We start from the raw sequence: 24894 nt of genomic DNA, 5'->3' as shown, positions 1-24894 counted from the left end.
ACATATTTGCCCTTCTAAAACACTTCTATCATTCCCTCTTTATTTCTGTATTAAAAAACTTAATAAACCAAGAAGGGAACCTTGCTTTATCACACATAAGAATGTGTAATAGGAACAAAATGCTGTAAAAAATGCGAAGTAAATACTGTAACAGAATACCATGTTCTATTTGTTGCACTAATTTCAAAGGTTCCAAGTGACAACGTGAAAAAAATCTCAAGAGATACTATTGGGAAAATTGTGTCATGACTTCAAATTAAATAACTTTCAAGTTTCAAATTTATCTTTAATGTCAAAGTACAGACAAAATAGGTGAAACCAAAAAATATTCCTATATAATTTTCTTCACTGAAAACAGAAAATACATTTTCTTGGCCTCTGTCTTATACATGTAACTAAAGCAGTTATATGGGCAGTGCCCCACATGCAAAGTAACTTAAACACAACGTCACCACATGCTAGTGCTGTGAAAAACAAAATAAAACTGCTTTCACCTGTTTTTCTTAGCAGACGAGTCTCCAATCGGACACACTTGGTTTTCCCTGCTTTGTTCCATTAAGAGACCACTATGTTAACAAAACAGAAACACTAAACATGGCAAAAAAAATCAGCTGCTGTTGATGTAGTATATTTTAAATATGACCTATTCTTCTGATGGAGTTAAGCATTTGGGACCAAACATACTGGAAGACAATAGCATAGCTGTTTGCAGAACACACTGAGGATAATTTTCTGGGGCATACAGATTTGATATCATACTGTTATTCAAAATAAATTCTGTGTTTCTGTAAAGAATGTAAGTAATTCTCACAGCTGTACGAAAGGATTTAATATATTTAGAATGTGACTTTTGTAGATAAATTGCTCGGTACCACAAAAGCATTTGTTTGAACAAAAAAAAAACTATACCAAGTCCAAACACATCTTAGAGTGGATGTCTGACATAATGAAGACTCAATTACAAAAACAGCCTAACCAATTATCTAAGTAATAAGTAGGAACAGGTAACAAAGTCTGAGATATAAGGATGATATTTAGGAGATGAAAACTACTACCTGTAAGAGATGTGATTCTGGTAAGGATGAACAGATTATTTGGTTCAATAGAATTATTTTGTGTTCCAAATTCAGGGAATATTTTAAGTCATGGTCTCTAAAGTATAAGATTAACCATTCCATACATAGCTCTAACCATAATCACCAGCATCTACAATAGTTTATGTCTACATACAATTCTCTGTTGACTTTTGTACTGGCAATGCGCCTAACAATTATTTTCACCAGCCACACTGGGCTGCAGTAATTTGTGTGGTTCTTTTTAAGTCAACCATCACGAAATTGGTTAATGAGATTGAAAATCATAGCTTATGGAAACATTTCACTAAAACACAGAGTGCATACAAAATTCTCATGGTTTAATAATATGCAGCATTCAAAGCCTTTAAGGATTGTTTTTCAACTTATGGAGGGGTTTTTTGGGGGGGGCGGGGTGTGAGGCAGGGAGCGTTTTAGGCAATAGGTGGCTGTTGAAGGGAAGTCTCCTGAGCCATGGTCATTTGCCATACCACTTCATGTGGTACAACTTCAAAGGTTTAAAAATGAGAGCATCCTCTCATTACAGATAAATCCCAACAGTTAATTACCTTTTTATCGCTGAGTAATCTCTGTACTAAACTTGGGAGTGATGAAGCCCTTTAAATAAGCATGTCACAAGCCATCCACTTGCTGCAGGAATCCACAGAAAGTCAGACAAAGCAGGCACACAGGCAGAGGTGGAACATAATGTATCTGCATTAAAAGTACAATACTAAAAAAATGTTAATGGCTGTGAATAGTACATAATGCATGATTATTGATGAAATCAAATCTGCATTTAGATACAGATAAAGTGACACCCCTTTCTTACTTGCCCGAATTCCTGTCATCTTTGCCAAGAACTTTTTTAATCTAGGCTTTTTAAAAGACAAAATTAAAAAAAACATAAGCCACATTTCTGATACTGAGACTGCTTCTAAGTTCTAGCAAGAAAGTGGTGTAGAAGGCAGATACCCAATTTCAAATATAAACATCAGGAGTTTTTTGCACACAACAATGTTTTTGTTTTCTGCAAATATAGCATCAGTTTAAGAAAACCGCTGATGGCATTACATGGAGAAAACAGAAATTAAAAAGGGAAAGTAATCAAAAAAGAGACATGGTATGGTCACTTCACGTAGTAGTAATCCCTTTAGCCACAACAATTAATTCCGTTTGAAAAGTGCCAACACCCACTCATCTCAATTCACGTGGAAATTAAGATCAACTGTCTTGTAGCAGGAAGGGCAAGGGCACACCCACCCTTTGAACTCTTTGCGCAACACTTTTGCAGGAAACTATTTGAAAGCTCTTAAGCACAACAGCAGCTTCCTGCAGCAGTGAAAAAACATATACATTCCCTTTGTGACCCTCTCAACACAGGAAGGGCCTGACAGAGAACCGAAAATTAATTTTAAAACTGAATAAAGGTGGGGGAAATACAATGGAAGTTTGAAGGGGGCAGAATTCAGAATGGAGAACTCTTCAAGTTTTATGTTGGATGACTCTTCAGACTGTTATCTCCTGGAACAGCAGTGAAGACTTCAACACAGCTTCCTCAGGTCCATGTGCTGTGCTGACTGAGTCAATCATGAATACCACACGCAGCCCCTTCTACCCTCCCCAAAAAAGAACCCATCTCCGTGAGCAGTAAATTCAGCATCTTTCCCCACAGAAGTCAGACTGATGGCAATGATTAGCATTTCTCCTCTGGCAATACTAGCATTAGAGACAGCCAGTTTTGCCTTGCTTGGACAGCTGTGTTATTTTGCGTGCAACTCCCCATGTGCTTCAGATCATACCAGGATCTGATCTGAAGGACAGTACAGTCAGTGCAAGTTTTCCAGATTTGTGATGAAGTGCCAGAAGAAGAGAGGAAGGGTTGTTTGGCGGAGAGCTGTCTATTTCTGACCTACTGAGCACACATTCCATGCACACGGATCTGAGAGCACAGCCTTCAAACAAAGCAGAGAATAACCACCTGTTCATGCAGGTTTCAGATTAAGGAGTGTTGTGGGTATTCTAATTTATTTTCTATTTCAAAAGTGCTGCTTCATGCTCAGGACTGCCTAGCATTTGTAATTCCCAGTCAGGCTCCTGATTTAGAAAAATGGCATGAAGATTTATCTATGTTTAACTGTGTAGTTTTTCCACAAATCCCGCAGAAAAAGGACTGCAACATTTTGAACAGCCTCAGTAACACTGCAGCTTGCGTTTCACAGGTAAAAAAAAAAAAAAAAAATCAATAAAGCAGCCTAATATAAAGTCTATTCTTCACATGACAAATAAAAATGATTGCTTGCTTATGAAAGAGCAGCTTACAGGTATGAATAAGAAGCATGGAAACTCAAGACATGAAAAACTCCAAGTTGAACCAGCTCATGTGACATATTTCTCTCTTTCTCCCTAGTCCATTTTTTAAGAGAGTCAAGTACTTTTTCTTCAGCACACATTTACTGACATACCCATTTACAGGATCTGCATCAAGGTTTAATAAAGCTATTCAGTTCACATACTTTCAGACTAAGTCTCATCTGACTCAACTTACTCTTTCGGAAGCAGAGATGCTGTAACAATCTCACAGTGCACTAACTTGTCAGGATCTAGCTCCCCTATTTCCTCCTTCCCTCTATTGGTTCTCATTTCTGGTAGCTGCAGGAGTTTAAATGCCCAATTCCAAAACAAACTCAAGAGTCTAATGAACCTCAGTCAAAACAAATTAGTCCATCATCTCCAAGTTGCCACTGTCTGCAAAGAACACAATACAGCACTTGTTATTTCAACATGCCTTCAGAAGTGCTATAAATACAATTAGTGTTTGTGCCTGTGTCACCAGCTACTCAGTCTACTAGTGAAAGCAGAAAGATTAAATAGTATTTTTTACTGACAAGCAAGGCCTTGAAGACATAGGTTGCCTCCCAGCAACTCAATATGTTTATTGCCAGTAAGCCAAAGATGACAGGAATGTGCATACTTTCCATCTGCTCATACGTACATCCTTCTTTCAAGGAATTGAAATGACTATCAGTAATGAAACCCTTGCCAAGTAATGGCAGGTAGGTGGTATAGTAGGATTCTCTGCCTGGAAAGGAGTAAATGCCCTATTTTGAAAAGCTATCTGTAGTGAACTAAAAGGGAGTGTAATGCTGCTTTTGGTATTGATTATGTTAAACTAGTCTGACTCATCAACACTAAAGTTAAACATCCTGATTGTGAGGTGAATATGTGGCAGATCTGGTGGCCTGGCTATGACAGACAGTTAATCACTTTATACTCTGAAAGTACAGTTCCACTTTCAAACATTCTAAAATACCACTTCTTGAAGAGTATGTGTGGAAATTCCTTCCTTGAGTGAGGATGCTCTACTCCTCCAGGTTAAATGAAGCAGATTTGCCCACAGTTGGTGATATGGGTAAGTAACATCAGTCTCCTTAATAATTTTTAGGGGGTTTCTTTCCTAGTTTAATGGAATTGCTTTAATATAATTACATTGACATAGTACACACCATACAATCCTAATTTTACTTTTTATATTGAGTAGTAAATAATTCTGATTAAGATCTTTATGTTTAATAATTATAATAAATAATTCATTTTTATGTAAATATATCTGGTTTGCCTCCCTTAATCCTGTGGGACAAAGCTGTACAAAGGTTCAATCACAAGCCTATAACTTCTTAGACCTAAAACTATGAGTTGGGCACCGAGATTGGATCCAGCCAGACCAGGCTCCTATTAGAGAAGGAATTTAGAAGGCAAGGGGGTCCCTTCTCCACCTCGTGACTCAATGGCAGCTTTTAAAATAAACTTTGTCTCAAGATCTCACTCTGCCTGTGACAGGGGATTAAAATTACAGCACAGTATCACAAAAAGTGCTAACAAATCTTACATTAATCAGTAGTAATAGAACATCACAAGGTGCTAAAGGGTATCATGTATCTTGTTCCAAACGAACAAAGCAAAGTTTTTATCTCTAAATCCAAACTTAGACTAAGGAAAAAAGTCATTCAGTGTCCTGCTTGCCATTATTTTGGCTAATTTGATATTAAGTTTATGCTTAACATGTATACTTAATATTTAATTACAGTCTTTGCAGTTCAATTTGAACGCACAGACACAATTAAGCTTGCCCATAACGTGCTCAGCATGGTTTGTTATGCTATCAAAAGTTTAAAATCTTACAACGATAATAATAGTTTTCATATTCTGCACATGTGACATGCGGTATCCTGGCAAATCTGGTCTAATTTTCTTTACATATGCAAGCTTGTTTCAATGGGTTGCTTTAAAAACAAAAGTATACTAAATTCAGGAAACCAAATGTGTACACTATTCTGACAGGCAATAAAGTACTGCATTCTTAAAAGACCACCTTGTACAGAATGACAGTGCTTTTTAATGGACTAACAAGAGGTTATGAAGTCTTTGTTCAGTCAGAACACGCCACATCAGTGACAATTTCACAAAAAATTCACAGCAACAGATTCATGTATTTCCAGTATATATTCATAAGAAAATATTCTCCTGGTTAACGTTGTCAAAATATTCAACAATACTTTCAAAAATACTAAGCAATCTGGAAAATCTGAGAACTTCTTCCCACTATTTTGATAACAGGTGCCAAGTCCATAAATAAAGTTAATCCGTGCTTTATTTGCGCCATCTTCTGCATTAAAAATCTGGGTTTTTTTCTCAGGTAATATTTATTCTGACCTTAAAAACAGTTTTCATGAAAATATAAAATACTTTCCTGAAGCATATTTAAAGATGTTTAGGGAAAAAGGAGTGTGTCTTCAGTTTTCAGTAATTTTTCTAATATGCTAGGCCTATTGTTGCCCTGTCATGAGGTAAAGCTACACAAGGAAACAACTGCTCCTACAAGAAACAAGCCCCAAAAGTTAAGTAACTCCAAAGGAGTCTTCCTCTTTATCAGGTGCATACTAATAGCACACATAAATCTTCTCTTTAATATACCAAAATTTGAATGCATGTAGTAGCAAGCAAATACATAAGGAAGTTGTCAGATAAACATACCAATGACAAAATGTGACCAAAAAAAAAAAAAAGAAGAAAAAGGTAGAGAAGCAAAGAAAACATTTGCTTACAGTTTCCACTTGGAAAACCTCAACCAGTTTCCACAATTCAGTTCATGAACTTTTGCGTAAGAAAAGAGTAATAGTCTTGGCCTGATCTGCTCATATGAAACACAGGGACTAAGTAGATAGAAGCTGTTAATATAAGGTTTATCACCTTTCCATTCTGATTAGAAATTTTTAAATTGTGATTTCCAAGTTCTTCACAATGGAATGAAGTAATCACTGCACTTACTGCAGAAGAAAACTACCTGGGGCTGCTGCCAGAAACACCACACTCAAGCAGAAGCCTCAACACCACAGTAACCTGCCAAGTAGGTGAGTTACCAGAGAAGGAATCGAATCAAAGACCTGCCCAGAAGCAACAGCTCTATTTAAGTTCCATTACAACTTTGGAAAAAGTTGGTCCACATCTGCAAAATATTTCACCATGGTGATAAATTTCAGCAAAAGTCTATTTCATCAGAAAATTTCCAAGCAATTCGAACAGTTGCCCAATCATTTGGCACAGATTATGTCCCAAGATAATGGCATCTAAGGGTCCTTAGTCCATTCAGAGGCATCATTATCTGCACATCTTTATATACAGAGGAGACATAAGAAAAGTAACAATAATGGCTCAGGAAGACCTTTTGCATGAAGCATGTGAAAAATATCACCAATTTACCTTTATTCCCTAACATATCTCCCAAATTATTTTAAAGTGATGTAATAAAATATGACAACACCAAAATTAGGACTAAGTGATATTTTCACAAGTATGCCACATCATACTAGATTGTTTTTTTGTTAACTGTACCAAAACCTGAGTACTGTTTAACAGCTCAGACCATGGAACAAAAGTTACTTACTAGAGCACAGGTCTTCCTGAATTGATTATTTGATTTATTTCAGAAAGATATTAAACAGGAATTTCCAGTGCCCCTGTGTACATGGAAGAAATTAATTCCAAGTAAAAAGCAGGATTGCTTCCTACTAGACTCATTCTGCTTGGTTGGCTTTTGAGTACAAAAAAATAGTGGGCTACTGTTCTACAGTGAACAGTCAAAGCACCAGTTTCTTGTAGGAAAAACTTCCAATGCACTATGAAGAAGTCAGGAAATTATAAAAAAAGGTTCAATGAAAAAATAACATTTTGATGTTGAAAAAATATTCCAACAAACCACCAAAGCAGAAATAAAAAGTATTTTTCTATTACAAGACATTTTTTGTTAAAAAATACTGCCTTGGGGAAAAACCCTTCAACAACCTCTGGAGAATATATAAGAATATATATAGTTACAGCTACACTCACAAGTTAAAATAAATACTGGGAGTGCAAACAAAAGCAAAAATTACAACAACAGTGAAGTAGTCTGTGAAATTACTTTGCTTTCTTAAATGTTGCAAGATTGAGACAGTTGGGAGGTGATGCTGGAAGACAGTTTTGAAGAAAGAGCTATTCCTTGCCAAATGCAATTCCTGCTGTCATAATTGAAGAGCGATTTGTGAAAACATGAACCAGCACTTGTTGCTACAGTACTGCAAGGTCAAAGAATAGCATCAACAGTTGCAAAACAGACATTGGTTTACAGATGCCGTCAAGAACCTTGCAGGCTGTGCTAAGGTACCAGAAGTCATATACATTTCACACTGCAGTCAGTGAGTGCTGAAGAGTTGCCAGCAGGCAACACCTGTATCACAGTGGAAGAGGTTTCAAACCAGTTACTCTTCTCCCAGCCTTCTGTGCCAGGCAAGGATTTCCCAGGTACATTCTGTTTTTAGCAGCTTAACTGTGGAATACAACAGAGAACAGGCAAGACCCACCACTTGCAGTAGTCTGGTACTTCTGAAAGACATCAGATCTTTGACACTCTCCCACTACAGATGCACCCTGGAGTTCTGAGCCCATAAAAAATATTATCTTTTAAGCAAAATATCAATACAACAAATCAAATCAAGCAGAGTCATTTGCTCAAGCAGAGAAAGGACAAGGTTCTCTTCCTCGCAGAAGAAAAAGAGTTTCTCACAGCAAACATTTCTGTAAGGAAAACCCAGTCCTAACTCTGTCCAGTTGCCATTGGCTATTAGTATAAATTGCCCTGCTTGCATTTGTTCAGGAAGACTTTTCCAAGATCTGGATTTTAAAAAGTTAAACTCTGTTGGACTTTCCTCTGAATTTTGTCATCTCCATTTTCTTGCACTCTTATCTCATTTCCCCAGTCTGGAAACTTCCCTCCTCAGAGTTTAGTAAAACTACTGCCTCTACAGTAACTGTCATATGTGTTCACACTACATACAGAGCTCAAGAAGGCTGAAGAGCTAGAATTTTCCTGAAAATCAGGAGCAGAAGACTATGAAGTAGGGGGAAAGGGGGGTGACATCACCAAATCTTCTCTAGGTAAGTAGGAGGTAAAGAGAAAGAGGAAGAGCCATTCTAAAGGTGAGAAGTGTCAAAACAATGTTTTAAAACATGCTTTCACCCTCAAGGTTTATTTTGTGGCTTTCCTCTTCCAATACAGATTGCATTTAGTATCACAAAAGAGAGACAAAAGAGAACAAAAAGAGAGCAATGAATGATCCTGATTCCTGCCCAAGAATTAGAATATCTTAAGAAAAAAATCTGTTACTCAGACCTCAAAGACTGTTTAATGAAATTTGCAGTCACTTAAGTGAGAAATAATTTCATTGAACAGTATCACTAGGTCTCCTCATTCTGTCATTCTAGGTGAAATGGTGCCTAGAGTTTCAACTCCAGAATATCACAAATTAAACTACTACTCTGCCAAACTTCTAAAAGTCTACCTTTAGAGATTAAAAGTATACTTTTACACTCTGCCATACACAATATAGTACCATGAAGAATATAATAATCATAACCCCAACCAGCACTTCTGCCTACAAAAAGAGAAACCACACAAAGATCCACAATTTTCTCCATAATACTATGTTTGTAAGATGTCAGTCCTGTTGCTCCCAACTTTATAGGTTATTTGGCCCCTTTTCTCTCCCAGTTTTCATTACTTGACCAATGCAAAGGGTAAAGTGGTCTTGGACAAGAAAATCTCAATAATAAGCTGAGTGATAAAACAAAACATGCATTACCTTGAGTTCTGTAACATTTTTTCTGTGAAATGCAGGAGGAAACAAATCCAGTAAATCTGAGACAGAGACATCAAAAATGTGAAAACATCTGGACGAAGGAACTACTCCTACGCCAGCTACACTATCTGAACAGAATTTGGAAACATGCACTTCAACAAATTAGCTCTTTGCAGAAATAACTGTCAGCATGTAAACAGGATAACAGTTAAGTCAGAGTGAATCAGCAAACTCTTACAAACAGCCAAGAGCAAGAGATGTCAGTATCTCCTCTGGACTCTCCAGAAATACTTTCTTCAGCCTACCCTGCTTTTTCAGCTTCAGTTAAGAAATTGTGCATCAAAAGGTCAGAACTAATGCAAATTTCATAGTACAAATTCCCTCCTCAAGGGTTTCTAGGGGATTTTGCTGGCATTGCTCTCCTTCCTCATTGTCTTTGGACAAGTGCCTAAAGTCTTGTAAAGGAAACCAAGCTAGCTCTTTATGATGACACATCAGTTACAGGAACTCAGGACACTAATATTACTTACAACTCTCCCTTAAAAAACACCCTCCCCCCCAAAAAACCAAGCGAGCAAACAAACAAAAATCCTCCCTAAGATCCCCGCCAAAAATCCAACCAAAGGAAAAACAAACACAAACTCACAACACTTCTCTCCCTGCCATCCAGCTTAGATCCTATGAAGTTTCAACAAGGCTATCATTAGGTACTTTCATAAATCGTTATGGAGTCAGGGTCTGGTCACATAATAGGAGATAACAAAACATAATGAAGACCGTCTAAAACATACAAGAAACAATCTGAAAAATTCAAGCAATTGCTACAGAAATATATGAAATCAAATTATTTCTGTAGAAGTTTGACTAAATAATAAAGTCAAGACTATGTAAATGCATTCACAAGTCAAATAATGATTCAGAGTTCAATTATTGTATCAATACAAAAATCGATATCAATATATAAAGAGTGTAATTATATAGAGAGATATTATAACAAATATTGCAGCTTCTTGTTACTCTTGGGTAGAGGAGCTGAGGTAATTTTACAAAAAAATACATTCTTTTTTAAAATCCTATATTAATGCTTAGTATTGCTGAATAATTTATGACAGCAATGTTGATGCTTTATCTTTACAATTCAGGAAAATGTACTTGCTTGATAGTTTATTTAATGTTTCCTTAAACATCAATGGCCTGTGAGGTCTCCACTTGTTCCCTATCTGAAGTACCAGACAGTTTTTGCAAAGATACTGCACTACATGCTTTGCCAAGATCATGTTATCTCTATAAACGCAGATTGTCAGAAAAAAATGCAAGCCCAGGGCTCTGAAAGTAAACAAAGGTTTTTCATAAAATATACCACTAGCAAAGATTCTGCAGAAGTCTAATAGAAGTGACAAGGAGAAAGAAACATTAAGACAAAAATATCTTCACAATGTAACATTTCAAACAGCCTGTGTTCTCTTGAACATTTAAAAAAACACAAGAGACTGATGCTTCCCCAAACTCTGCAGAAGAGCCAAATTATCATCACGTGTATCCAGTACTTACAGAACTCTGTTTTGAGTATGAGTAAGCATTTCAATTTACACTTCACTTTTAAAGAGAAAGAAAATATTCGAAATTAAGATAAACTTAGAATTGCCTATATTCACATTGCTTTTCCACCCACGCTCTGAAATGACACAAACCTTTCCTCATGATTTTCAAGATTATATCCTGAAACATTGTGAGAAAATTGGAGAAGGCAAGAGCATTAAAATTGTGCCCCCACAGACTGAAAAGATCAAAGCAAACTACCTGACAGACTCAAGAAATAAAAAACACAGTGAAAAACAATGAACTGTTTAAATGGGATATACAATAGCTTAAGAATAAATACCTATTTAAAAACATTTTTCTCTAAGAAACAAGAGTGTCAAACTACTGGGAAAAAACAGTTAAGAAAGAAGTGGATTCTGTATTTCCTGGTTTTAAAACATGAGGAGGAGATGCACTGTTACAAAAATAGGTTTAAGATAATCCTATGTTACTGAACTTGAAGGAAGAAAGCCCAAATGTAACTGACTGGTCTATGATATATAGATGATCAGACAGGAAGATACAGTGTTCTCTTCTGCATTTTAAAATGTGTTGTTACAGATTGTGCTATTATCAGTTCCTTTATGACAAGGCATTATTAAATGAAGATAAAGCATTTATAGCACAACAGTATTTAATAACAGATAAGTTGTTTATAAAAATATTACACCGCAAAATTCCCACTGAACAATTATTTAACTACTCCTAAAATTCTTTCAGATGACAGAAAATGAGAAAAAAAATCTGAAAACACTCAGGTGTCTCAGTACTTAAGTCAAACTCCAACACCAGTTTTGCCTCTGAGCCCTGAAGTCTAGGGCTTTCACCCACATTTCAACGTGTTTAGCATTGTGGGTACTTACCCAAAAAGTTCTGCAGATATATGCACTGTGAACCAATGTCAACCAAGGCACCTCAGCTCTCCCTGCAAATCCTCACTCCAACTCAGCAATCCTACTGTTCTATTATTGTCTAAAAGCATTATTTTCACACCTACTCATGGATAGGAAATCTGATTCTACCTAAGGTGATATGTTAAAAATCTAAGATACTCCATTCTCTAAATTATAGAAGAAGGACTCTTTCCTAGATCATCTCAGACTTAAAAGCCACTTCAGTTTTCTACGGAATTTTCAGCATATTCTGCATAGTTATTTGCAGCTTCAGCTCAGCTCTGATGAAACAGGAATTTCACACCTCTCCCCAGGTTTTGGAACTAGCTATTGCACAGAAGCATGAACCCCAAGAACCACTTCCCAAGATAAAGCAGAATGTGACTAATGCAAAGCTGACAAAAGCAAGTTGAGACCATGACACAATGAAAAATCCAGCTACGCCCCCACCAAAAATGCCTGTAAAAGATACTGCAAACTCATTGATACTTTTTATTTCATGGAATGCAAATAATTAGATAAGCTGGAGCTAAGTTTAGAAGCGCAACACAGTTTATTACAGCCATGTTTCTTCATAATTTGCAAAGTATAATGAGTAAGAATTGTCTCCATCTGGCCTAGTTGCTCTAAGAGGTAGTTTTGTACATACATTTACAGAACAAATTGCTGAAGTCCACTGAAATGAACTCAAAACCAGCCATGGTCTCTCCTCTATTTATGCATGCTTTGAGCTCCTAAGGATATTCCTAAATAAGTACAAATGACTATACATATTAGTAGTTCTTGGATTTGCTAAATACATATTCCAATTAGCAAACAAAAGCCCATTAAAAATCTAGGCAGGAATTAATAATGTCTGAGTAGACTACTTCTGACCAGGCATTCCAGCACCTATAAATGGACATCCCTCTCCCCTCTATGGCGCTTCAGAGTTTGCCATGTCTACCAGTAAGCAGTTTTTTAAATACTTTTTTTCCCCCTTAATTGGCACTTAGAAAGGACTTTGATCACCAGTAGATGCAAGAAATAGTCCACCCACATCTAGGCCCAAACTACATATAACAATATTGGTCTGCAAATCCGCTAAATAGTGAGTAAATTCAGTTACATGTCATTAAATACAGTCACAGGGCACTACATCCTTTTGACTAGCACACAGACAAGAAGAAAATACAAAAAAAACCCCAGCCAAATGACAGAAGTCATCAGACCAAGGCCTTAATTTTTTTAGATTTCTGATAGCACTCTTTAGTATCAAATTTGGTTAAAAACAAACCCCCACAATGTGGTTTTGCTATAAAAGAGAACACGCATCTGTCAGTGACAATCTTAGCCTCAGCATCACCAGAACCCTTCCCCTATTCTTGACAATCTCTACATATTTGAACAAGTCTGTAAAAATGCAAAATAACCCTAATATTTTCAGTTTCCACTGCAGTTGAATATTAGGATGCTTTACATAAAACACTGTCACTTCTCTTACTTACTGGATGTAACACAAGGGTCTAAATAATTTCCCTAGGCTTACACTGTGAACCATTGGTAAACCAGATAGAAACAAAATTCTTTGTTTCATAAAATATTTAAGAGCAAAAATTTCATTGCAAACTCACCTTTATCTAATCAGTCTTTCATTTAAAGTAAATAGTTGAAAAATCTTCAAATTGCTTGAACACTGCAAACAAAAAAATCCATTTTAAATTTCCACCTTCATTGTAACTCTTCCCATACAGTTTCTCATTTTTCACTTTTCAGTTTTAGTATACAGAAAAAACCTCAGGGAGAGAAAAGAGAAAGAAATTCTCATGAACACACAGAGTTCAAAACAAAGGGCATGAATAAGGAAGAAACCAAATCATACCAAGGGAAAAAAAGCACTGAGAGAAACACATTTGTGTAATATATATCAATATATTTAACACCTCTCAAAGAAACACAACACAGTGATTCTACACAGTGTTTATTAATTCCATTCTCAATTACTCTTTAGAGTTCAGAAATTATATAATTAGGTAAGAAATGTGATGCTACTGTGAACAACTCTAACAAAAGCTGTAGGTGTGTGTTATTCAGCACATCATCAGTGACCAAGATACTCCTCATGCCTACAATAGAAACAAAATTTTTAGTGACTGTGGTTCTGGTCCACTCTAAATGCCATTACTATGCAGGATGCAATGCCCTCTACATTACTTCAAGCAGTTAATAAAACAAACTCACAAAAACATGCTGTTGTTATTCTTCCATCTGCACTCAGGAATTATAGGTTTTCATTTACCAGATGTTTCCCCGTTCCACCTCCCTTAAAACTGTTCATAGACAAAGATCACCATTTAACACTGGGTCTAACTACAGGCACATGCAGCATATGTCACCACGACCACATCTGAGGATGGTATGTGGGTTGGGATAGATTGTGCCTGTCACTCAGACAGGCAGGCAGAATCACAAGAAGGGTCTGGTGGTTTGACCTTGGCTGGAAGCCAGGTGCCCACTAAGCCAATCTACCATTCCCCCTTCAGCTGGAGAGGCAAGAGAAAAGATGGAAAACAATTCATAGCTTGAGATAAGGCAGTTTAGTAAAGCAAAAGCGAAAGTTTGTGTACACATAAGCAAAGACAAAAAAAAAAAAATCCCTATTCTCCACTTCCTCACCAAGCAATATTCCGCCACTTCCTAGGAAGCAGGGGTGCAGCACATGTTGCAGTTGCTCTGGAAGGCAAACACTGTAAATAACCAATGATCTCTCTTCCTCCTCCTTTACTTAGCTTTTACATCTGATCTGATGTCATATGGTATGGACTATCCCTTTGGTCAGTTTGGGCCTATCCTGGTTATGTGCTCTGCCAAGATTTTGCCCAGCCCCCGGCTGCTGGTGGGAGGATGGAGTGGTGGAGAGACAGCACTGATGCTGTGCAGAGCTGCTCAGCAGCAGCCAAAACACTGGAGTGTCACCAGCACCTTTGTAGGCAGCAGCGCAAAGCACAGCACTGTGAGGGCACCTGTGGGAAAATGAACTCCATCTCAGCCAGACATGATACAAAGAGGTGCAGCAGGGGCTTTGGCAGTTAAATGACTCTTGTAATTGACAAAGAATTTTAGAAAACTAGAATCTAAAATCAAAATTATGTAAGAAGTGGTTCTTGAGCTTCTTTTTACCAGACACAGGCTTTTCTGGGCAGCAAGATAGTAACAGAAGGATTCCTCCTCTGATGAAGGATCCTATCTCATCTGATACAGAAACTTTCTAAAGCCAAATTATCCCCCTCTCAGACTGTCCTATTGACCAATGTAACCACAGTACTAAGTCATACTGAAGATTTTACGTCATTTTATGTGTTGTACAATATCTCCACCAGAATGAAAAAGAGTGGGGAACAGGCAAAACAAGCAAATCCTTGAGGGAAAAAGAGAGTGAACTTAGAGAGGAAGGACAGTATGACTTGTATTAGAAACTGACACAGTAGAACATCAGATTTGCCAGAAAAATCTGAGTACCCCTTACTCTAAAACCTGCATGTTGCTTGAATAGTCATCAAGTTTAGAATGCATTACTAGGTCAAATGTAATTAAAAAAACCAAAACCAAATTAGTATGCCAAGTCTGAGCACAAACTTCTCTCAAAAGCAGTTCCTTTTCCTCTTTCCCCATCCCCACTCCCCCTCCCAACTAAGCTTTTCTAATAAAGAGAAATTCTCCTCTCTTCTCTCACCCACAATTGGGTCCAAAGCCAGGTTCAAATTTTAGCAGAAATAATTTCAGTGATTTAGCACTTACTCCACTTCCTTTAAAACTAATTAAAAATTAACTTGTTTAAAACTAATTAAAAGTTCATGACTCAAAGGCAGGCATAATCTTAATACACACAAGGTGAAATCAATACTTGTGTATAAGCTGATGAAAAAAACTAGAAGGTTGGAGCCTGTTTCACCTTGGTAGGCACAGGAAAACAACTACTGAACATGACCAAAAGTCTGGATGCCATTGGATTCCTAGAAAAAATCCAAAAAGAGGAAGGAAATTAAGGAATTCTTCCAAAATCAGGTTCTTCCAGAGCATTATGCTTTAAACTCTGGAAATGTAACTGAACACAAATGAAAATTCGAGAAGAAGGTCTGACTGCTCCCAAGAAGAAACTGTCTTATCATGGATTATTTGCTGGGAGGCAGTGACTTGCACCAGAGGAGGGGAATACTCCAGGACCAGAGGATTAAGTAAAAGCATGAGTCTCAGTTCAGGTGGAAGACTAAGACAATGCACTGAGCTACATGCCAGAAAAAAACCAAGAAAACCAGCAAAAGCATAGATGTTTCTCCCACTTAATCTCCTGCATTTCTACATCATCATCTTGTACAAAAGATTATTTAGGACTCTTCCATTCCCCTCCTATCTCTGGTAACTATGGTCTCTCCTCATCAGGTCCCAGACTCACATAACTAAACCACTCCCCACCAAGGACACTCCTTTTCCAGTTTTCATGGGTTCTGTTGAATCTGCCATGAACTGCCAGGCTAACAAATCAAATACTGCAGAGCATATGATAAAGAACACCTCCCATACTAAGGTTAAGACATTCATTGACTTCTCATTCCCATGGTGTCCAAGTAACAGCTACATGTGAGCAGAAATACAAAGCAGGAATAGCGGAAGTTAAAAATATACCACAGGTTGTTCAGTGCATTCTGTTCCCCTCCCCCTGCCACTCTCCCCCTTCCCATCTACATGGAAGGAGAACTTATTTTAAGTTTCATCAAATATTTCTTCATTCACTCTTCAAGCAGCATTTACTTATTCTCTCAGTGGGCTGGAAAAAGATGATGGAGGAGGAGATCACATTGCCGAGCCTCAGGGGGTGGTGATTAGGAACTTTATCTGAAGATTTCAGTCACTATTCCCTCTTTAAACATAGGAAGGAAACCTCAGAGACAGCTCACGCCTTTGAGCACAAGTACAGACAATGCCTTTAAGCATTTAAAGTGCCACTCTCCCATAGCTGACATTTTGAGGACTTTTTTTTAAATGAAGGTAGAACAAATGAAACCTACAAAAATAATATTTAAAGTTAACATAAAATTAGAGGAAGCAGGGGAAAATACCTTAATGGGGAAAAAAAACCAAGGACCACAGGAGTCAATTTGGGGAAGAAAATAAAAGGAAAAGGTTTAAGGAGCCTTTCTTTAAAGCCCTTGAGCAAGACCGAGTTAGCACATGTCCAAATCACTATTTTAACCTTCCCATTTGTAGGGTGAGAAAAAACACTGCTATTTCTTAATGAACTTCAGCCACCATGGCACAAGAGGCCACGCACCAGCAGGACCAGGACACTGGTTGCCCCCTGCACTTGGCACTGGTGAATCCACACCTTGAACCCTGTGGTCAGTACTGGACCGTTTGTGATAAAGCCATTGAGGTCCTGGAGCACGTCCAGAGAAGGGCAATAGGACTGGTGAAGGATCTGGAGCATAAATCCTGTGAGGAGCTGCTGAGGGAGCTGAGGCTGTTTAGCCTGGAGAAAAGGAGGCTCAGGGGTGACAGCATTTCTCTACAGCTGCTATGAGAAAGGAGGTTTCTGCAAGGTGGCGTTCATTCCCTTCTCCCAAGTAAGAAGTGACAGGACAAGAGGAAATTACTCAGGTTGAGCAAAGAGAGGTTCAGGTTGGATATAATGAAAAAAATTTTCACTGAAAGAGTGGTTAAGCACTGGAACAGGCTGCTTAGTGAGTGGTGTATTATGATGCCTGGAGGAGTTTAAATTAGTTAGACATAGCACTTTATGCTATAGTTTTAGTAGGCATGGTAGTGCTCAGTCAAAGGCTGGACTTATCTTGAAGATATTTTCCAATCTTTATGATTCTATGTCTCTATAGCATGCTTTCCATGTTCCTAATGACAGAATAAAGACTGTTTAGTCTCAACTGGCAAATGTTACCTGTTGCAGAGTCAACCAGCCTTACTGAAAGAAACCAGAACAGTAAATACTTTTGACAACACAATCTTCCAAAAGAACAAAGCTCTAATCCTTGTGGTTCCAGATGGGTACCCTCTGATCTGCCACTCTCAAACAGAATGGAGTGGAAACAAAGGACCTATGTTATTTCCTTATTACCTGGAACATACAGTGAACAAAATAAATAATAATTAACATCTGGTTTTCTCACAGGTACGTACAAAATTGAATTGAAGAAATAGTTCTACACAGTCCACAAACTCAGAGGTATGGATTTCACATCTGCTGAATTTTTTCTTGGGCAGTCTGTGCAACCATCTTGCTCAGAAAACAACAGTTTTGGTTTTTCCTGGAAGGAAAGTATATTGTTTTCTACAGTGCTTTTAAAACACTCAGCCTAACACCGTGGTGAAGAGGCTTCAGCAAGTTGTGCCAGCTGTTACAACGTTGGTTTATAAAACGCATCCATGCCAGCCAGTTTCTTCTCTAGCCAAACACAAAATCACTACTACAAGTTTCAATGCCCTAATGAAGCACTGGTGATCTTGAAGGACAGTCAGCTCCCAACAGCTTCTGAAGCAGTTTGTCATTTCCCTGCGTCTTGTTACAGCTTTCACCTCAACATACCTTGCTTTTGTAATGAGTCTGAAGGCTGTGCAGCCATACAGAAGTTGAAGAGGTCAAAGCACAGACTGCAGAGAAACAAACCTAGATGTTCAGACGCACTAAAAGCAAGTAACACAATTAGCTGATTCTCACCTGTCAATGCTAAGTTAATATTGGTCCTTCCACGGCGTGATTTCTCAGTCATCCTGCTCATTTAAGTTTTCAAAGGGCTGTATTACATCAAATGCACAACAAATCTTCCCACAATGTGCATGTGGGATGTTAGTGCATGCTTCCTCTATTCAGCCAAGTTCACTAAGTGAGTGTGGACCCTTCTAACATCAAACACTCTTTGAGTCTGTGTCTTTTCTCACCTACTGTCAATGCTTAGTGCATTGTATGACTTCAGATAATTTTCAACTGCCCATGGAACAATTCTGTTACTTGTATTTTTTCTATATCTAAACTATCACAGGCAATTTGATTTTGAGAGTTAAATCTCTCTCACTTGAAGTTCATTAAATACACTTGCAGTACATCTCCTTCCCTCAGTTGCTTTACATGCAATTATCATAACACATATGGGAAATTAGAGACAGGTACCTGCCTTTAAAATAGTTCCCTTTCTTTTAATTTTTCAGAAGAATTTACATTAAAGATAACTGCATTTCTACTTCAAGTACTTGCCTATAATCTAAAAGTTTTCTTTGTTAATAGAAAGCAGTTCTACAACTGATGAAGTATTAGCTTTGTGATCAGTATCACAGCAAAAAACAGTTTAACACAAATGATTTTGTGATTATGAATCTTCCCTAGACTTGAGCTTGAAAAATTTAATTTCCCTTTAATGTACCAGTATGTGACAAATTTCTTATCGACTGCTGCCCAGATTCAACTGTCTACTGAACAGGAAAAGAAACTGACAGAGTGAAGCCTACCAAGTTCCTTCTTACTACTATTTGATCCTTTGTTGGATTTTTCTTGAAGCCCAGTGCCCACTGAAGACATACCACAATACAACAGCTTTCAACAAAACTTCTACAGACAGATATTCACAGACAGTACAAGAAAAATTAGTTAGTACTTGCAGTCATATAATTTCCAAGTATGTGAACTTGGCAACAAAGCTAATAAACATAGGCCATATTTTTTGGACAGACACATCATCATACAGGTATCTTGTTGCATGCATTTTGCACTTTGCATAACTGCATTCCTTTCCTCCTTTTTTTTTGTTGAAGATTCAAAACAGGGATCTTTCTTGATTCAAAACCTGAATTCCTAAGTACATGCTTTCTTCACCATTCTCTGGCCTTTCATGCCTCCTGGTCCTAGTATTCTGAGCCGCTAATGTTACTTCTACAATGAAGGAGTACCAGGTTATGAAACATTTCTTTCTTAGTTTAATCCTTCTGTTTCTTTCAGCTATATGAAACATTCCTTCCTTCTTTTCTTCAAACTGCTATCTAACAAATTGTGACACCCGTAAATCCACCCCCAGTTTTGAAATATCTCTAGAGAATTTAGCAACAGCAATTAAGATTCTTTTACTTATTTATGAGAATACATTTGCAGCCATTTTGGAGTGGCTTTGATTTAATGCACACAAAGCTAACTAGATGCACTTAGTCATCTTTTCCTTTTCTAAACACATTTGTTGTGGTTAAGGAATGGTACTCCCAATGGTGCCCCCACTGGAACTCTCCCAAACCACTAGTTTGATCTTCCCTTCCCACTCTGGCAGGATGAAGTCGAGAACTGGAGGCACAAAAGGTGACAACCACAGGCCGAGATAAGAACAAGTTACTTGAAACAGCAATGTGATAACAAAACGAACAGTAACAGCAACAGAAGTTCTACCTGGATACAAGGATTAATTTCTTTACTGTGCAAGTGACTGTGCACTGGAACAGATTGACCAGAAAGGCTGTGGAGCTTCCCCTACTAGAGATGTACAAGAACTGTCTGGACACAATCCTGTGCCAGGCGCTCTGCGATTGTCCTGCTTGAGCAGAGAGGTTAGACCAGATGACCCACTGTGGACTCTTCCAACTTCTTTGAGTCTGTGTCTTTTCTCAGCTATTGTCAATGTTCAGTGCATTGTATGACTTCAGATAATTTTCAACTGCCCATGGAACAATTCTGTTACTTGTATTTTTTCTCTACCTAAACTACAACAGGTAATTTGATTTTGAGAGTTAAATCTCTCTCAGTACATTGTTTTCTAGGCCATTTGTTGGTTCGCTTGTTTCAGAACAGGCACACAGGATGAGACCAAAGGTACATCTAGTTCTTCTAGAGGTGGCCAAGAATAAGTGTCCAGAAAAGAGTTTAGGAGTAGACCAAGCTCACAATGGCACTTTCAAAGGGTAGTTTCACAGTGATCCAACATTCACAAATATTTTAAGCCAAGATGAATTTCAAAAACCACCTTTTTGGTCTTTACAACCAACACCTTAAAACAACCACCATCCTCTCTACAGCTATCTGAAAGGAGGTCATAGTGAGGTGGGGTTTGGTATCTTCTTCCAGGTTATAAGTGACAGGATAAGAGGATATGCCCTTAAGACGTACATGGGGAGATTTAGATTGGATATTGGGAAACATTTCTTCACTGAAAGGGTAGTCAGGCATTGGAACAGCAAGCCCATGGAGGTAGCGGAATCAGCATCCCTGAAAGCGTTCAAAAGGCTTGTGGATGGGGCACATACAGATATCATTTAGTGGTAAACACAATGCTACAAGGTTAATGGTTGGACTTGATCTCAGATCTTTTCTAGTCTTAGCAATTCTATGATTTTGTGAAAAATTATAGAAATGCTTGTCCCTTCAGACATGAAAATCATCAGACCAGAACTTATTAAGGTCCCAGGATAAAGTTAAAAAATCTGACTTTTTTCTCCCCAAATGATTAACCCTAAGAACATACAATTCTCATTTCCATATAATTTCTTCTGTTTCCTTTCTCAGTCTTTTCTTGTCACTTTCTACAGTTTTCTTCTTTCTCCCATCCTACTAACTAGCACACTTCTTCTGTGACCCAAAAGGGAAAAGGAATCAGAGTTACTCACTAACTTAAAAGACAGAGAGTGATGATCAGCCACTCATGAAGTCAACTTTCAAGGAATTAAACCAAAATCAAAGCAGTGCAACTGATAGGTATTTTCAGACAAGAAAAAATACAAACATGAGCAGTCATTTGTATGACCTAAGACAGAAAAGTCATTATAAAATAACAACTCCATGCTAAAATAACTGGGTAAACAGGGATAGAAAGGAAAAGAAAGCATTTTGCTCCCAGGAAAGACACAGAATATGGCAGCAATATCAGGCAGTACTGCAAATCCATTTGGTAAAGTCAACGACACACACTGGAACACAACATGGGATGAAGTAGAACTACCTAAGTCAATTACCTAGAGATCTTCAAAAGGACTCAAGGAGGAAGGGAACTGATCTTCTCTAATGAAGCCTCCTGACCCTTAAGAAAGGACAGGCACAAACGAAAGGAAAAATGCTGGCAGTGCTTCTATTGAGGCATAACTGATTATGCCTCTGATTTCTGATCAGCAGAAAGAGCTGCATGAACTGGGAAGCCTGCCTCTCAAATGGGGCACCAGTCAACACAGACCTTTCGGAACAGCAGTTGGATAGCATTTAATTAACAATGTAAGATATATGATATGCACATGTGGTACACACACAAATTGACAGAGAACACAAGAGAACTGAACCCATAGAAACACATTCATTCAATTCTCATACAAAAGTGGCAGGCCACCTGGCAACACATGAGAAGAATGTAGTTATGAGGAGTTCTGAAAAAGTTCTTATATGAAAGCGGCACTTTTAAAAATATTAACACAATTTACATTACTGAAATACACGTGCTGTTGGCAAAGCTGTGGAAGCAGGGAAGCAAGTGTTAACGTTACTGCAAACTCAAACAAAATCTTTAGAACGTGTGAATGTACAGTAATTCCATGACTATAAGGCACACTCTTTTGACTAAAATTTTGGTCCAGAGCCAGAAGTGTGCCTTATAGTCTGGTGCGCCTTATATAATGTACAAAGTTGCGAAATTTGCCAACCCAGAAGTGCAAGCCGTGAGCCGAGCCGCAAGGGGGGGCGGGACCGGGCAGCCCCCGACCAGCAGCAACCGCACAGGAAGAGAGGGAGCAGGTGGCCCTGCACCGGCCCGAACTGCGGGCGGCCCTGAGCTGCCCTGAACTGCAGCAACCCCGAGGTGTGAGCTGCAGCTGCCCCGAGCCCTGCCTCACCAGCCGGGAGCAGGTGGGTGTGCTGGGGCCCGAGCATGGGGAGGGCACCTGGGGCTGTGTTTAAAGGTTACGCCAATCTGTGAAAAATGTTTGCAAATTGAGCACCTGTCAGTAAACTCCATGATCACGGGATTCCGTTACTAATTCGTTACTTTGTTGCATGCGGCACGAATCTTTGCAGTAAAAAAAAGTGCTCCTTATGGTCGTGAAATTACTGTAATTTGTCCAAAGAAACCTCACTTCAGTTCTCAACCTCCCAAAAAATTCTTCTACATGCTATCTTTCGGTACCTTAACAGATAGAGTTAACCATTCAAACCCCATTAAAAACCGGAGAAACTGTGAAAGATATCTATTCTTTAAACATCTCAAAGAAATAAAAGTACAGCTAACCAAGGGCATTTACTTGAAAGTTTACCTGTACAAGAGCTATGTTCAGAGTTTAACAAGCAGCTCAACTAATTTTGAATGTCTACAAAACCAGCCACATTGCTTTTCTAACATCATCAAAACCTAAGATTACTGTAATTGTTTAATCATTAACTAACTCTAGCACTAAATTGACTAAGGAAAAAAAAAGTCTTCAATATGAAGATTAGAGCAGTCTAGTTTATGAGTACAGTGGTTTCACATTAGCTTAAATCCATGAAATTCTGGAAAGCTAAAGTCTTATTCACCCTTTCACCTGGTATTCCTAATTGCTCCCTATTTGCTCAGCACTTGTCTTTGCACTGGGACAACATTCAGTAAGCCAGTTTCAGCAAGTACTATTTAAAAGTTTTCAGCATTTTTTTCACTCCCAAAACACAAGATTGCTAGCATATGTGCAGAGACATGTATGGAAACATGCTCCACTCTTATTGCCATACACCAACTTGAAAATGTATCCTACTTGAAAATGCACCACAGAAAATCAAAGTTTCTCTAAATCTACAGAAAAACCAGCAGAGTTAAGAAAAAGCTGGTTTGTGGCTGGAAACTTTTATTTTCTTAGAAAGATACTCAAGGAAAATCTGAAAAGGTTTTGTACAGAACAAAGGCCATGAGCATACTTTCTACATAGTGAGGCATTAAATTTAACCACAAATATCCATTCAGGTTCAGCAGACATTTGCAGAGATTTAGACGTAATATCCCATTGCATTCAACTTTGAGAAACAAGAAAAAACACACACATTAGAAAGGTGGTTAGACACACTTATTAGGATCTCAAAGTAATAATCAAAAGGGAATCAAAACCAAATATTATTGTTTACCCTAATGTTACGATTATTCATACACAGATGAAATTTAAGCAAATATTTTCTTTGGTGTGAAACAATACACTGTTGTCATACAGCAACAAAACTGAAAGTCACAATTATTACATGTAAAAGTGAAAAAAGCCAGCATAATAATAATAATAATAATAATAATAAATCACAGATTAATACAGCTGAAAAAGACTTATGGACGCCATTTACCCCTGCTCAAAGTAAGGTCAAATTGTACCAGGCTCAAAGCCTGTCTAGCAAAATTTTTACCATGTTCAGAGGTGGATATTTCACAACCTCTCTGAACAGCTTGTTCCAGTGTTTGACCATCCTCCTGCTGAAAAAGATTTCCTTAATACCTAACAAAAATTTCCCATGCTCCTTGTGTTTGTTTTCTCTCACCCAAACACCCTGTACTTTCAAAAAAAAAAAAAGTCCAGCTGCATATTTTTTAATAGCCTCCCATCAGGTAGTTGAAGACAACAGATGTCTCCTTAGACTTTTCCAAATGAAAATACATAATTCTCTCAGCCACAGTACATCATGTACTCCCGCCACATTCATCTTTGGTGGTACTTCACTGAGCTTTTTCCAGCATGCCAGTGTTGGAATGATCTAGTATTAAGAAGCTTTGAACTGGAGTGCACAATCAGACAAAATTAGATAGAAGCCTTTCAAACAGAACTTTCTTTTAAAAAGAACCATACATTTTAGTGATATCAATGTTAAGTTAAAAGCTCAAGAAAAATGCAAGCCACATTTCAGAAATAATTGAACATGCCCTGAAAACAGTAATCACAGTAACTGCTGGTATAGCAAGAGCTGAACTGAATACAAATTTTCAACGTAATTGAGCAGTAAACACCTCATAAGCACCACCTATATATATGGATCAGATTATGTGTTCTTAATACATACACACATATAATAAGGATTATCCACATTCTATTTGACTTATATGCTTCAAATATATAAAGGACTTACATAGTCACCGTGGGTAGGGACCTTACATACAACCTGGTTGAAATCCAAAAAAGATCATATGGTTTTATAGTATCTGCATTTATTTAGGATTATTCTAATTTAAA

The 24894-nt window shown here is 37.8% G+C and overlaps 1 protein-coding gene across 9 annotated transcripts in view; it reads right to left on the bottom strand.

The window, feature by feature from the left end:
• Positions 1 to 24894, bottom strand: part of JAK2 (Janus kinase 2) — a 94890-nt gene that overhangs the window by 54326 nt on the left and 15670 nt on the right. For 2 of the 9 annotated variants that reach the window (XM_033085548.1, XM_033085546.1), the window contains exons 2-3: positions 13335 to 13396; positions 1643 to 1787 (exon numbers count right to left, since the gene is read on the bottom strand). The exons of 2 other annotated variants lie outside the window; for them this stretch is intronic. The gene's annotated coding sequence lies outside the window, so the exon portion shown is untranslated. Of the gene's footprint in view, positions 1 to 494; positions 567 to 1642; positions 1807 to 9250; positions 9406 to 13334; positions 13397 to 24894 lie in introns of those variants that run through there. 5 more of the 9 variants (XM_033085545.1, XM_033085544.1, XM_033085549.1 and 2 more) reach the window with 4 other exon arrangements.

The sequence above is a fragment of the Catharus ustulatus genome, chromosome Z (genome assembly GCF_009819885.2).
Source record: "Catharus ustulatus isolate bCatUst1 chromosome Z, bCatUst1.pri.v2, whole genome shotgun sequence".
Classification (NCBI taxonomy): domain Eukaryota; kingdom Metazoa; phylum Chordata; class Aves; order Passeriformes; family Turdidae; genus Catharus; species Catharus ustulatus.
This window is presented reverse-complemented; position numbering and strand designations above follow the sequence as displayed.